This window comes from Salmo salar, chromosome ssa22, assembly GCF_905237065.1.
Source record: "Salmo salar chromosome ssa22, Ssal_v3.1, whole genome shotgun sequence".
Taxonomy (NCBI): Eukaryota; Metazoa; Chordata; class Actinopteri; order Salmoniformes; family Salmonidae; genus Salmo; species Salmo salar.
The window spans coordinates 44,279,503-44,295,674 of record NC_059463.1 but is presented as its reverse complement, the minus strand read 5'-3'; the positions used below and the strand labels follow the sequence as shown (position 1 = coordinate 44,295,674).

The 16,172-nt window shown below is 41.2% G+C and overlaps 1 protein-coding gene across 3 annotated transcripts in view; it reads left to right on the top strand.

The window, feature by feature from the left end:
- Positions 1-374: 374 nt before the first annotated feature.
- The window catches only part of ptpra (protein tyrosine phosphatase receptor type A), a 58,763-nt gene continuing 42,965 nt past the window's right edge, over positions 375-16,172 (top strand). The window contains exon 1 of one of the 3 annotated variants that reach the window (XM_014167544.2): positions 375-806. The gene's annotated coding sequence lies outside the window, so the exon portion shown is untranslated. The remainder of the gene's footprint in view (positions 807-16,172) is intronic. The other 2 variants (XM_014167543.2, XM_014167540.2) reach the window with 2 other exon arrangements.

Sequence of the window (16,172 nt, the reverse complement as noted above, 5' to 3'; positions counted from 1 at the left end):
TCACCAGAGCTGTCATTGCCAACCTAGCCGTCTGAACTATCCTCATACTGGCAACTCGTAAACACACATACTTTATTTCCCTTCTGTCAAACTAAACTCTATTGACAGCCACGCTTCATCAGGTGTGCTACTGCTGGGCTCAGTGGGCTGGAACAAAAACCTGCAACCTTTAACCCAGGACCAGGGTTGGTGACCACCACTGGCCAATGTTGACAGAGGGCAAACTAAATGGGATCGTGTGCCCCGGAAGCCTATGGGAAATTAATAAATCCGTCCAATATTCGACTTTGTGTGTATGACAGAACTGACCAGATGGTTGACTCGTGCTCTTCTGGATCGGGACGCTGTTTACTCCGTCTCGTGATGATCCGCCAGATGTCGCAGTGGGACCGTGGAGGGAGGAGGAGGGGCCTGGCCTGGGAATTCTCTGCTTCCCATTCCTCCTATTGCAGACGCAACATGGCGGACTAGAAGAGGCGGCGACTCCCCTGGATGCAAGGAATAAACTGTGATTCACGTCCCCCTATGCCTCGAGGAAGACGGAGAGATACAAATGTGTTATAGAGACCTTCGGTAACATTGAGGAATGTTTGGGACCGTTCTTGTCACTCGTTAGGATAAACAGACTTGCGATCTTTTGCCTCCAAATTGCCTGTCCCAGATCGTTCCTATCACTGACCCAGCCCCCCCCCGCTCTTGGTTACTGGAGTGTGGAGACGGGCCGGGGTTGAGAACGTGTGAAAAGGAAGAAAGGAATTTCACTACTGCAGATATTCAGGATTGTATTACACCAAACGGGAGTCGTGGTGAGTTTTGTTTTTATTCTGCTGTAAATTGTCACTAGTTACGGTGAAGCGTGTTTCATTAAGTTGGTATAATGTCTGGCTACTTGTCACACAAATAAGCACTTTTGGATTATCCCATATCATTATCACAGTTTAGAATTCCACGGCTAACATCGTTTCGGTGATGAGAGAGATAAGGCAGAGAGGGAAGAGGTTGTTTTTGTATAACGTTCTATGGGTATCATGGGAGCGCTCCCAATTATATGTTTGTAGCGAGACGAACATTTACAGAATGAGCTTGGAGGCAGGGAGGAAACATTTTGCGAAGGGGGAGAATAGTGCCACAACATACATTTTAGATTTCCAGAGTGTGAGCGTGTTCTGTGAACGCATACATTGTAACAATGCGACATGGAAACAATCGGAGGGCCAGTGCGTTCTAACTGAAAAGTACATATTGATCAACGCTTTGTTGCTAAATGTTTCGAGATGGTGGGGGAGTAACCCGGGGTTGGGGTGGGGGGGATAGGGAGCTTAGTGGGAACACAGCCCAGGAATTAGGTCGCTTTAGACAGACAGGCCTTCAAATCACAGCACACATTTACATTTTTGTCTAACAAGTACACTGCTTTACTCTGCCTCGCTCTCCATTTCCTCTTCTGATACTAATTATTCAGGCTTGACTGGACCTTGAGGTTACTTAGTCTAGCCTAAATGTAGTTACGCAATATGAATCTTAACTATTTGTGCACTGGTGTCACAACTGGTGACCCCCTTAACCCTGGTAATAACTATAATGTAATGTATAAACATGGCTTGTGTCCCAGGCAGGCTGGTTTCAAAACGTTTGTTTCAGTGCAAGCCCTCAGTGTTTACATACCACATACTGTATAGTTGGTGTGTTGTGACAAAACTCCCTCAATGATTCTAATCAATAAAAGTTAATTAGCATGAAAAATACATTTGGCAACGCAGGAGTCATCAAGGAATATGTTCCACATTTTGTCTGCTGACCTTTTGAAACCATTGATTTCATGAAGGTGGAGGCTACTGTCATTTAATGTCGTTTTTGATTAGCCATGACTGCAAAAAAGGCTTGAGGCCCTAGTGCAACTTGAGTGTATATTTAATTATCTTGTAGTGCTGAGCGATTAGTGCTTTTTGAGCTCGGTTTTGGTTCCACATGTTTTATTACATTAAGTGCACTATGCATTATGTGGGTTGAATGGTGTAACAACACAGAATAAAACAATTCATTAAAGTCCCATGAGTTTCAAGTTTTAATGTCATGTGCACAAGTACAGTGAATGCATTTCTTGCAAGCTTTAAACCCAAGGATGCAGTAATCAATGTAATACTAAAAATAACATAAGGTAGAACAAAAACACAAGAAATAAGAACACGAGAAAGTAAGCTATATACAGGGTCAGTTCCAATACCATATTTACAATGTGCAGGGATACTGGAGTGATAGAGGTAGATATGTATTGGGGTAAGGTGACTAGGCATCATGATGTATGATAAACAGAGTAGCAGCAGCGTAAATGATTGTATGTGTGTAGAGTCAGTATAACTGTTTGTTTGTGTTGGAGTGTGCGTGAGTGTGTAGAGTCCTGTGCGTGTGCATAGAGACCGTGCAAGGTCCTGGATGACAAGGAGCTCGGCCCCAGTGATGTACTGGGCTGTCCGCACCACCCTCTGTAGCGCCATGTGACGTTAGTGACTGCCCATTATGCTTATCACTTATTAACCATCATTTATTCACTTTAATAAAATACACTGAGTGTACAAAACATTAAGGACACCTGTTCTTCCATGACATAGACTGACCAAGTGAAAGCGATGATCTCTTATTGATGTCACTTGTTAAATCCACTTCAATCAGTGTAGATGAAGGGGAGGAGACGTGTTAAAGAAGGATTTTTAAGCCTTGAGACAATTGAGACATGGCTTGTGTATGTATGCCATTCAAAGGGTGAATGGGAAAGACAAAACATGCATGTGCCTTTTAAACGTGTTATGGTAGTAAGTCACACCGGTTTGTGTCAAGAACTGCAATGCAGCTGGGTTTTTTTATGCTCAACAGGTTCCCATGTGTATCAAGAATGGTCCACCACCCAAAGGACATCCAGCCAACTTGACACAACTGTGGGAAGCATTGGAGTCAACATGGACCAGCATCCTTGTGGAATGCTTTTGACACCTTTTAGAGTCCTTGCCCCGACTAATTGAGGCTGTTCTGAGGGCAACTAAACATTAGGAAGGTTTTCTTAATGTTTTGTTGTGTATATTACTTTTGTTTTATTTCATAACTTTATTTAATTCCAGGTCATCATCTCATCTCTATAGAGCTGCTGCCTATGCTGTCTGACAAAACACTATTTTAGTAGTAATTCAAAGTAAATAAGGTATACTTTTATGACTGCTGAATACCAACTATCAGTCACTTAGATCATGTATTTTCAAGTAGAAACACATTCTATGTATAGGCCTATGTCCGACACATAAAATATGGCCTGCTGCACATAGCCTAACCTGGACATTTATTATCAAAGCTACATGTATGCTCACTGTCAGTCTCAGCCAGGAACATGGATAACATTCTCAAAAGCTTGCACAAGGGAAGAAACTAGTATTTGGGTCAAGAAGGAAGTAGGCCTATGGCAGTGCTTGGCGTGCCTTCATAAGTGAACTGAGCTGTGTGCAGCTGTGTCCACCTGGAGCGTGACTCGTCATGTCTCTGGACTGCTTCAGGTTGCATTCCACTGCTCAGAGGTTTCATCCATCAACCAATGGTTGCATGCCACATCGTCGACTGACAGTTTGCTATAACATGACGTGGTTAGCTGATACTTCAAATATCTATCCAGACATTGTAAGATCTGGCATGCATTAGCAACACCTGGGCAGAGGAACACACCCTCAAAAAACCTTTTTTTATTTAGAACAAGGCCAGTATTAGAGAAAATTATCTGCACATTTATCGATATGCCAAATCAAATCAAACTTTTTGTCACATGCGCCAAATGCAAAAAGTGTAGACTTTACCGTGAAATACTTACTTACAAGCCCTTAACCAACAGTGCAGTTCAAGAAGAGTTAAGAAAATATTTACCAAATAAACTAAAGTAAAAAATAATAAAGTAACAAAATAACGAGGCTATATACAGGGGGTGTGAAACAATGCCTAATTTATCATAACCATTACAGATAACAAATCCAAATAGCTAAATTGCCCCATGTATATTCTGGCAAGAAAAAAAAAAAGTGGCATTTTAAGATTTAATTTATTGAAATCGTAATATCAACTGGGTATATTATATTGTGGAACGTCAGCAGTGCACTTGTAGAAGAAGCCTATGGCGCAGGGCTCTGCGCTAACCTTTTTTACAAGGAGCACGTGTGTGCCTAAGATTTTTTTTAAATGAGGAGTTCAACGATAAATGTATGAGGTATTAGAGTCAGAATCCATAATTTTTCTAGGTGCACACCCCCCAAAGAATCCGGGTCGCACAGCTAAATATTTAGGCACATATTCAAGTAAAATTGTCGCACTGTAAAGCTCTACTATGGCTGTGCAATGACACAGCCTTGTTTTGTTAATTTAGCAGACCAGATGCTCTTATTTCCCGAGCCCTTAGCACAGTCAAGACACACCTATTTTATAGTAAAACTGGGGTCAATTTAATGAGTTGAATTGCAATTTCTTTCAGGGTTATAAACCTAAATCTGTCATGTTTTCGATATACAGATGTTTTAGTTCATTCTGCCTGTTCTTTGGAATTTTATAAATGGGTTAACAATTCCACATTGAACACTGCATTATATCCACGACACCCATTTGGTGATTAGGACTAGGCTTAATTATTCTGAGGAAAATACGCTCTTTATCTTTATCAAAGTAATGTTTTTGTATATTTTCAGTGTAAACCTGTCTGTTTAGGGGGTCATAACCTATGCTAACCAATTCTAAATGGCAGTTTGCAAAGTAGGGTCGTCACTAGTTTCCACAAAGTCATAAACCCTGCCTATTTCTACAATTTATCATCTTAAAATCAGATTTTAAACCTAACACACACTAACCACACTGCCAATTTTGACTTTGTGCTTGTGGTAACTAGTTACAACCGTAAAGTAGCATAAGCGGAAAATAAACAGACGCAATTATTCCAAAACTGCAGCTCTTTGTTGGAATACATATTTCCCTACTTCAATCAACCAGTCCATTTTGAATTTGTGATAAAGCTGTCGTCATTTGGCAAAGAGTGTCACTTGTGTATCCGATCAGTTACAGTGCCTTCAGAAAGTATTCATACCCCTTGACTTATTCCACATTTTGTTGTTACAGCCTGAATTCAGAATTGATTAAAAATATATTTCTCACCCATCTCCACACTATACCCCATAATGACAAAGTGAAAACACGTTTTTAGAAATGTTTGCAAATGTATTGAAAATGAAATAGTTCTCTATCTCATTTACATAAGTATTCACACCCCTGGGTCAGTAAGGGTAAGTAACAACACATCCGTCACGCTGATCCTCAACATGGGGGCCCCTCAGGGGTGTGTGCTCAGTTCACTCCTGTACTCCCTGTTCACTCATGACTGTATGGCCAGGCACGAATCCAACACCATCATTAAGTTTGCCGATGACACAGCAGTGGTAGGCCTGATCACTGACAACGATGAGACAGTCTATAGGGAGGAGGTCAGAGACCTGGCCGTGCGGTGCCAGGACAACAACCTCTCCCTCAACGTGATCAAGACAAAGGAGATGATTGTGGACTACAGGAAAAAGCGGACCGAGCACACCCCCATTCTCATCGACGGGGCTGTAGTGGAGCAGATTGAGAGCTTAAAGTTCCTTGGTGTCCACATCACCAACAAACTATCATGGTGCAGAGGCCACGACAAAGCCTATTCCCCCTCAGGAGACTGAAAAGATTTGGCATGGGTCCTCAGATCCTCAAAAAGTTCTACAGCTGCACCATCGAGCATCCTAAATGCTTGCATCACTGCCTGGTATGGCAACTGCTGGGCCTCTGACCGCAAGGCACTACAGAGGGTAGTGCGTACCGCCCAGTACATCACTGGGGCCAAGCTTCCTGCCATCCAGGACCTCTATACCAGGCGGTGTCAGAGGAAGGTCCTACAAATTGTCAGACTCCAGCCACCCAAGTCATAGACTGTTCTCTCTGCTACCACACAGCAAGCAGTACTAGAGTGCCAAGTCTAGGTCCAAAAGACTACTTAACCTCCCTGGGCAAGGTGGGACGTTTGCGTCAACAGCCAGTGGAATCGCGTGGCGCGAAATACAAATACCTCAAAAATGCTATAACTTCAATTTCTCAAACATATGACTATTTTACACCATTTTAAAGACAAGACTCTCGTTAATCTAACCACATTGTCCGATTTCAAAAAGGCTTTACAGCGAAAGCAAAACATTAGATTATGTCAGGAGAGTACCCTGCCAAAAATAATCACACAGCCATTTTCAAAGCAAGCATATATGTCACAAAAACCAAAACCACAGCTAAATGCAGCACTAACCTTTGATCTTCATCAGATGACAGTCCTAGGACATTATGTTATACAATACATGCATGTTTTGTTCAATCAAGTTCATATTTATATCAAAAACCAGCTTTTTACATTAGCATGTGATGTTCAGAACTAGCATACCCACCGCAAACTTCCGGTGAATTTACTAAATTACTCACGATTAACGTTCACAAAATACATAACAATTATTTTAAGAATTATAGATACAGAACTCCTTTATGCAATCGCGGTGCTTTCGGCGAAAGCACATTTTGCAATATTCTGAGTACATAGCCTGGCCATCACGGCTAGCTAATTTGACACCCACCAAGTTTGGCCCTCACCAAACTCAGATTAACTATTAACTAACCCTAACCCTATAAGAAAAATTGGATTACCTTTGCTGTTCTTTGTCAGAATGCACTCCCAGGACTACTACTTCAACAACAAATGTTGTTTTGATTCCAAATAATCCATAGTTATATTCAAATACCTCCGTTTTGTTCGTACGTTCAGGTCACTATCCAAAGGGTGACGCGTGAGCGCATTTCGTTACAAAAAAATTCAAAATATTCCGTTACCGTACTTCGAAGCATGTCGAACGCTGTTTAAAATCAATTTTTATGCAATTTTTCTCGTAAAATAGCGATAATATTCCAACCGGGCGACGTTGTATTCATTCAAAGGCAGAAAGAAAAAAATTGAGAATTCACATGAACGCGCATCTCCAGTGTCACTGTTCTCAGCCTGACCACTCACAAAATCTCCTGCTGTTTTTCGTCCAGAGACAGGAGAGACGTCATTCCACTTTCTGGCGCCTTCTGAGAGCCAATGGAAGCCTTAGAAAATGTCACGTTATAGCAGAGATGCTGTATTTTTGATAGAGATGCCAAAGAAGGAGAACAAATTGTCAGACAGGGCACTTCCTGTATGGAATCTTCTCAGGTTTTGGCCTGCCATATGAGTTCTGTTATACTCACAGACACCATTCAAACAGTTTTAGAAACTTTAGAGTGTTTTCTATCCAAATCTACTAATTATATGCATATTCTCGTTTCTGGGCAAGAGTAGTAACCAGTTTAAATCGGGTACGTTTTTTTATCCGACCGTGCAAATACTGCCCCCTAGCCCCAACAGGTTAACAGCTTCTACACCCAAGCCATAAGACTCCTGAACAGCTAATCAAATGGCTACCCAGGCTTTGCATTGCCCCACCCCTTTTTTTATGCTGCTGCTATTCTCTGTTTATTATCTATGCATAGTCACTTTAATAACTCTACCTACATGTACATATTACCTAATTTACCTGGACTAACCGGTGCCCCCGGACATTGACTCTGTACCGGTACCCCCTGTATATAGCCTTGCTATTGTTATTTTACTGCTGTTCTTAAATGATTTGTAACTTTTTTAAATAATGTTTTTATCTATTATTTTTACTTGACTCTTATTTTAACTGCATTGTTGGTTAAGGGCTTGTAAGTAACCTGTTGTATTTGGCGCATGTGACAAATAAAATTTGATTTGAATTAATGTTAGAATCATCTTTGGCAGCGATTACAGATGTGAGTCTTTCTGGCTAGGTCTCTAAGATTTTTGTACACCTGGATTGTACAATATTTGCACATTATTCTTTTAAAAATTATTCAAGCTCTGTGAAGTTGATTGTTGCTCATTGCTAGACAGCCATTTTCAGTCTGCTATGTTGTCTTTGTTCTCTTATGTTGTGTTGTCTCGTCGTGATGTGTGTGTTGTCCTATATTTTTATTTAATTTATTTTTAATCCCAGCCCCCGTCCCCACAGGAGGCCTTTTGGTAGGCTATCATTGTAGGCTATCATTGTAAATATATATATTTTTTCCTTAACTGACTTGCCTAGTTAAATAAAATTAAACTGTAACTAGACTACTCAGGAACATTTAATGTCATCTTGGTAATCAACTCCAGTGTATATTTAGCCTTGTGTTTTAGGTTATTGTCTTGCTTGAAGGTGAATTTGTCTCCCGGTGTCTGTTGGAAAGCAGACTGAAACAGGATTTAGCCTGTGCTTAGCTCTATTCAGTTTCTTTTTATCAACAACAACAAAAAAACTATCTTGCCGATGACAAGCGTACCCATAACATGCAGACACCACCATGCTTGAAAATATGAAGAGTGGTACTCAGTAATATGTTGTTGGATTTGCCCGAACATAACACTTTGTATACAGGACATGAAGTTAATTTCTTTGCCACATTTTTTGCAGTTTGACTTTAGTGCCTTATGTACAGACTTCTTTCTTTTCACTCTGTCATTTTGGTTAGTATTGTTGAGTAACTACAATGTTGATTCATCCTCTGTTTTCTCCTCATTAAACTCTTAACTCTTTTAAAGCCACCATTTGCCTCATGGTGAAATCCCTGAGAGGTTTCTTTCCTCTCCGGTAACTGAATTAGGAAGGGGGCCTGTAGTGCCTGGTTGTATTGGTACACCATCCAAAGTGTAAATCATAACTTCACCATGTTCAAAGGGATATTCAATATCTGTTTTTGTTTTTTTACCGATCTACCAATAGGTGCCCTTTGGGAGGCATTGGAAAATCTTTATGGTTGAATCTGTATTTGAAATTCACTGCTCGACTGAGGGACCTTACAGATAATTGTATTTGTGAGATACAGAGATGAGGTAGTCATTCAAAAATCACGTTTAAACACTTATTGCACACATGAAACTTATTATGAGACTTTTTACTCCGGAACTTATTTAGAAGCTTGCCATAATAAAGTGGTTGAATACTTTTTGACACAAGACATTTCAGCTTTTAACTTATTGGTTAAAGTTAGGAAAAATCATTCCACTTTGACATTATGGGGTGTTGTGTGTGTGTGTGTAGGCCAGTGACACAAAATCAAAATTGAATCCATATTAAATTCAGGCTGTAACACAATAAAATGTGGAAAAGTCAAGGTGTGTGAATACTTTCTGAAGGCACTGTAGATACGTTTTTATAGGCGTTAATTTCTGTAGACTTTAACAGGAGCTCAGCAAGCATGTGTAGAGGGAGAAGTCGAAACGCAATTTGAGTGAGTGAGACGTAGGGGAAAGGGAATTTATGGAGAAGAACTGTTTGATTGTTGGCTTGGTTTCTTTTTTTGTTGTGCCCTGCAAATACACATGGAACACTAGAGTCAAGCAAATTAGCGTTGTCTTCAAGCCAACATTTTGACCAAATAAAAAAAAATCTCTGGTTAAAGATTGAGTTTTGACGTCCGTTCGAGTACTCAATTACTCATGCCTATCCCTAGTGAGTGGTTGTACCGGTCTCGCCTCTTCACCAAGTTCGGCTTGTCATGTTTTGATTATTCAAGTACAAAGCAGAAGCTGCTTACTTCGCTCAGACATTGACTCGTCATACCTGGACTTCCCCTAGCGTTCCCGACAGGCCTGCCCTGACATCAGGTTGTCATGTCTGGGCTCGTCACTGCTCCTCACAAAGTGGTGTCTAGGTGTAAGAGCAACTGGGCCTCATCTAGCATCTTTGCAACAGTTGGGAGATTCAAATTTCACAATTTCTCAGTCCTGACACAATACAGTAAAAAAAAAAAAGTACTTTGGGTTGGGGCGGGGTGGGCATTGTTTGGGTGGGAGGCAGACAGACCGATAATCTGTTTCCACCAATGTAACACATGGAATACAATTTCTCAGTGTTACTGCATTGCTGAATGCTGCAGCAAATGTGTTCAGAGATGTTTAAAAAAGTTGTGGTATACTGTAGATGTAGGCTAATGTATTATTATTTTTTTATGTTCTTTTGTCAGTGCAGTTGTGGCCTATATTTCAGTACTATAGTGATTGAAAGTGGTGGAAAGATGAAAACAATTGCCTACTTGGAGAAACAAGAGAATCTGTCTTGCCTCCCACTTTCCCCTAAATATGTGTAGGATAACATGGTATGCTGGCATAGGCCTAGCTAGTGAAGCAAATAACATCAGATCCTTCAGTAAATCTTTTATCTAACAACTAGGGATGGGTGTTGTCTTTCCAGTCCTAGGACCGTTTCTAGTGCCCCAGAGTCTAGACACAGGAGTAGGTTCATTTCCATGTAAAAGGACCCATGAGCACCAACATGTGAGGAGGCTATATTTTGTAGATATTAAGGGGGCGGCGGCAACTCAATATTAGGAAAGTGTTCCTAATGTATAGTATACTCAGTGTATACATTATTCAACCATTTTCCATCCTAAAAATGAGGAATAAGCAAAGGCTTTGATTTAACGGGTCTTAGAAAACATCTAGCAGAAAACGTGTTGAAAGATTTTAGAAATACATCAAAACACAATAATGTTGAAATCTAAGACCTCTGCCAACTAATACCAACACTTATATTTCGTTTGGCATAATGTTTTCTGCCTTCTGTAAGTTTAAGAAAACGTTGCCTTGAAATTCCGTAACCAAAAATATTTAAGATATTTTCACATTTCTCTCCCTCATGAGGGAGGATAATACAAGTGCACAGAAGTAACAAGTAAAGGTAGACCTATCAGTTAGTTTGTTTTTACTGATATACATTTTGTTTGAATTATTAATTGATTAAAACCCCAAATTCTGTTTCCAAATTGGTAACCTGTTGTGGCTCGGGGGCAGTATTGAGAAATTTTGAAAAAAATATGTGCCCATTTTTAACTGCCTCCTACACCAACTCAGAAGCTAGGATATGCATATTATTAACACATTCGGATAGAAAACACTCTGAATTTTCTAAAACAGTTTTAATGGTGTCTGTAAGTATAACAAAACTCATATTGCAGGCAAAAACCTGTGAAAAATAGATCCAAAAAAAATTGAATTTTGTGACTGTACTATTTAGTGTCATTGTTTTATAGATACCATAGTGAGAAAGGATTCATTTCGCAACTCCTACGGCTTCCACTAGATGTCAACGATCTTTATAAAGTTGTTTGAAGGTCTATGATGAACAGAGACCGGATGGCAAGGAAGAGAAGTTGACCTCCCTGGGATGTCGTCACTTCATTATTGGCTGCACCTGCGCAATCATGTGATGCGATACATTTTTCAAAGACGTTTTTCAAGACACAGGAGAGGTCGGGTTGAAACATTACTGATGTTTCACGTTAAAAATGGCTCTAAAGATTGATGCTAAACAACGTTTGACATGTTTGAACAATGTAAATAGATTATTTTTTTTTACTTTTCGCCGTGAATCCCCCCCCCCCGCGCTACTTTTTAGTAGCCTACCGAAGCGCTAACAACATGGAACAACTTGGAGTTATTTGGACATCAATTATGAACTTTGTCAAAAGAAACCACATTTGTAGTGGACCTGGGATTTCTGGAAGTGCCAATGGATGAAGATAATCAAAGGTAAGGGAATATTGACAATAGTAATTTTGATATTACATGGTTACAAGATGGTGCTAACCTGTATAGCCTAGCCTATTGTTCTTAGCACAGCACCCGGTTTATTGCAAATTGTGATTTCCCAGTAAAGTTATTTTGAAATCTGGCATTGCAGTAGCATTTACGAAATGTTAAACTATGAATATTTGAATGACAATAATATAATTTACCAATGTTATCGAATAGTAATTTTGTGATTTGTAACGTTGTTCACCGGAAGCATTTGAGAGAAAAAAAAATCTGATTTTCACCGCTTCGGTAAAATGCTGTTTTTGGATATAAATATGAACTTGATGGAACAAAAAATGCATGTATTGTGTAACATAATGTCTTAGGAGTGTTATCTGAGGAAGATTGTCAAAGGTTGGTGCATAATTCTAGCTGGTTATCCGCTTATGGTGACGCCTGTCTTTGAATTGACAAAACATTACACACAGCTATTTTCAATGTACTCTCCTAACATAACCTAACTTTATGCTTTCGCCGTAAAGCCTCTTTGAAATCGGACAATGTGGTTGGATTTAGGAGATGTTTATCTTTCAAATTGTGAGAAATAGTTGATTGTTTGAGAAATTGAAATGATTAGATTCTTGCAGTTTTTGAATTTCCCGCCCTGGTCTCTTGACAATGAATCCCGATATCGGGATAAGATCCCCAACAGGCCAAATTGGTAACAGAATTTCCCAAAAATCTGTAACTGAATTTCTGCAATTGAATTGGCTACAATGAGAAATCATAGTAGTCACAAACCACAGTTGGGTCACCTGCTACTGTCCTCCCTTCCACCTGCCTACTGTTATGTTCAGCTGATAACTGTTTTCTTTCTGTCATCTGGTGGTTTTAAGCGAGTGTAAAAAGTCTAGATACCCCCTCTCTCTCCAATTAATGTCACCTTTCCCAGCTCTTAATGACACCTACCAATGAGCCACGTCTTTCCATTTACTGTAACCAGCATCCTCACCCACTAAGCACCGACCGACACCTGACAACCATGGACGTTGATAAGAAGTTGAAATTTGGTCAGTCCGCCCTGGCCTAAATATCAACGTCCGTATACGTCGTTTTTTGTTCTGTCTGGACCAGCCCTGATTTCAACGACTACAGACGTCTGGCCCGACCTTCCTTTGGCCCAAACGTAGACGTCCATGATTGGTTAAGATTTGTCCTGGAACGAACCAAATCTTAACCAATCATAGACTTCTATGTTTCACGACTTTGGACAGCACAGTAGAGTACAGTAAATAAAAGTAGAGTATAGTACATTGAGTTCAGTACAATGCACATTAGAATACACTATAATGTACTGAACTATACTCTACTGTATTGAACTCTACTGTTCTGTAATGTACTCTACTGTCCTCCACTGAGCTCTACTGTGCTGTACTTTATATCTAAACAACAGGGTTTGGCCGTGGGGGCTTTACTTTTCCTCATCGCGCTCTAGCGACTCCTTGTGGCGGGCCGGGAGCCTGCAGGCTGACTTCGGTCGTCAGTTGAACAGTGTTTCCTCTGACACGTTGGTGCAGCTGGCTTCCAGGTTAAGCGGGCGGGTGTTAAGAAGCGCGGTTTGGCGGGTCATGTCATGAATTTTTCTTATCGTTTTAACGGAAACCCCCCCAAAAATATGGCCATTTGTCAAATCCATGTTCTTAGCGGAGTTCCGTTATCGTGGAATTGCCCGTAGCAGCTCATTAAAAAAGTGCACCTTGAGTGACAGTTTGACGCTACAGTGGAGCTATTTTCATTCATTATGCCCATCTTCACTGCTACAACATGCACTGTCAACCTGCATGCTTGTTCCAGAATTTAGGCCTATTTAAAGGTTATGAAATAGTGATGATCTCATTTTGACAGCAGCACTTTTTTTTTCTTCTGTTGTCACAACGGGGACCCAAATCACTGACATGAACTCGCTTATGGACTAAAGGTGTTCGCATGCTTCCCAGCCGGAAGAGTTTGTGCATATATTATGATGACATTTTGAGACGTTTTTGTTTATTTTGGACTTCGGTGAGGGTTTTTTCAGCTGTTCGGGCACACAAAATTCGGTAAGCCGAAGTCTACACCCCTTTGTCGGTGATTGGTCAACAGTAAGGATTCTTCAATAAAGTATTGTCACTCAACGAGAGATGACAATTTTTCATGCACATTTTTTCGTAGAGGAACTGCCCCAAACATCTTAGTTAGATGTAAAATTGTGTAACTAAGATCTCCTCGGCAAAAACATAAAAATAATGACAGATTAATTATGTCTGTTTTGAGGAAGTGTATATTGGCTATGGTGTCTCAAAATTGACAAATGTTACTTTTTTTTCTTGTTTTTCAAGCGACGGACTTTTAATGGAGTATGTGAGCATGCTCGTTCGGCTAGCCGAGTTCAGCTAAGTGCAAGCCGAACTGAAGCATGCTGAGTCTTAACAAGTCACACAATAACTGGCTAGAGGGGGGGTTTCTAGTATGGTATGTAGGTTTATGTCTACAGTGTTTTTCAACCATTATTTATGGTGGGTCGCCCATCTCACCTAGGTCGGTTGGCTGCCGCCAAGTTAGGCTAGGCCTCATGATTTCAGTGGAAAAGTTATTTGGTGTCATCTCTTTCTGCCCTATGTAAAAATACAAAAAACTGATGGCACAGAGAGGGTGTAGAGCAGCTCTGGTTCTTTAATGAGCCCGGGATGGGTTTCTTATCTTGCATAGCTAAGGAAGTGTCATGGTCTCAGCAGAGGTTGGTCAGTTTTCCCAGTCACATAGGCCTGGAGCTTACGGTTGGGGCTAGTTCTTTGAAAATATAATGTATACTTGATTTGGCGCACTGGGTAGACGTGAAATATTTCAAAAAATATTTCCAACTTGCTAACGGCCCTCTGGTCGCTAATGCATTCAACTGAAATGTGTCTTCCGCATTTAGCCCAACCCCTCTGTCATAATCGACATCCACGTCTTCGGTGCCCAGGGAACAGTGGGTTAACTCCCTTGCTCAGGGGCAGAATGACATATTTTTACCTTGTCAGCTCGGGGATTCGATCCAGCAACCTCTCAGTTACTGGCCCAATGCTCTAACCACTAGGCTACCTGCCACCTGGGTCTCTGCACTCTATATTTCCTCTAATCAATCATCAATGCAAATGAAATTGAACATCATATGCCTGTATTTGAAAATCTGAATGATGAGGATAACTGGTGATGGGAGAATTTTATTTTTTAAATCAATGGCGGTCTAATTATTTAGGCTGGGTGGAAATATCATGCTTTTAAAACTCACCGTTAAATTGTTTTACGTCACTGTGATCAATCAATTTTAAAGAAGTTCAACAACATGTTGACAGTCAGGCTGTGTAGGCAGGCTGCTCCTTGTTGTGAGGTTTCTCACAGAGCTCACCAGGGGCCTCTACAGTCTGCCCACATCACACAGGTTTAAACTGAGTGGAAAACATGGTTGTTGGAATCTTGTTTCAAAGCCAAACACAACAGCAGCCAAGTTCACTCTACTGAACCTTGTGTTATAGTTTTGTGTACAGGGCAATGCATGGCAGCCCGCTGCCTCTACATTGGGCTGGTAGAGTGAGTGAGTGTGGGTTTTGCGGCCTTCAGCCCTCCTCTTGGCCCTACACCACGCTCACGGGTCACAGTGGCTTTGGAGGAAGGCCGCTGCCTAGTGCCGCCACATCCTCTCCTCTGTGTGATGTGGGCAGACTGTAGAGGCCCCTGGTGAGCTCTGTGTGAAACCTCACAACAAAGAAGGAGCAGCCTGCCTACACAGCCTGACTGAGTCAACATGTTCATTCACTCACTGGAATGAGTTTGTGCTTGGTCCTTCGAACCGGACATGATCGAGCTCACGCAAGCTTCAGCTGACGGACACTAAGGTTGCTCTGCACATTTTGCCTTGGCGCTAATCCTGGATCCTCCCCTCTATTTGGGTGATTTACTGTCTCATATGAATGAGGTGAGTGAACACAGTCACAGAGCATACTAGGAGCCGTATTAGCCCTACAAAGGGAAATCCAGAGGATTGTGGGTGACGCATGTGGTGTTGAGGATGTATAATCCGTGGTCTGTGTTGGGGGTGAGGGATAGTAGTCCTCTGAGCCCTTGGCATGGCCTACTTGAGCCACTATGAAGAGGGGCATTCAGAGTATTCTTGTCACAGCGGACTCCCTCAGGACACAGGCAGAGTATTAATATGCCATGAATGGGGACAGACAGACTGTCCTTATCTCTCCCCGCGATGACTCGTGAAGCAGTGCACCCTTGAGTGAGAGCACAAACTTCTCCTTGCTTAATCTGTGGAATGGGAGAATACCCAGACATCCTCCTCACGTATTTGCTTGCCTTGCTGGCGTCATTCCATCAAGGACGTTGGGCTTCTTATCGGTGAGGCTCCTGGCAAGTCGTTCTGACAGTCTGAGCTACCCACCCTTGATGAAGTAGAGTTGATGGCATT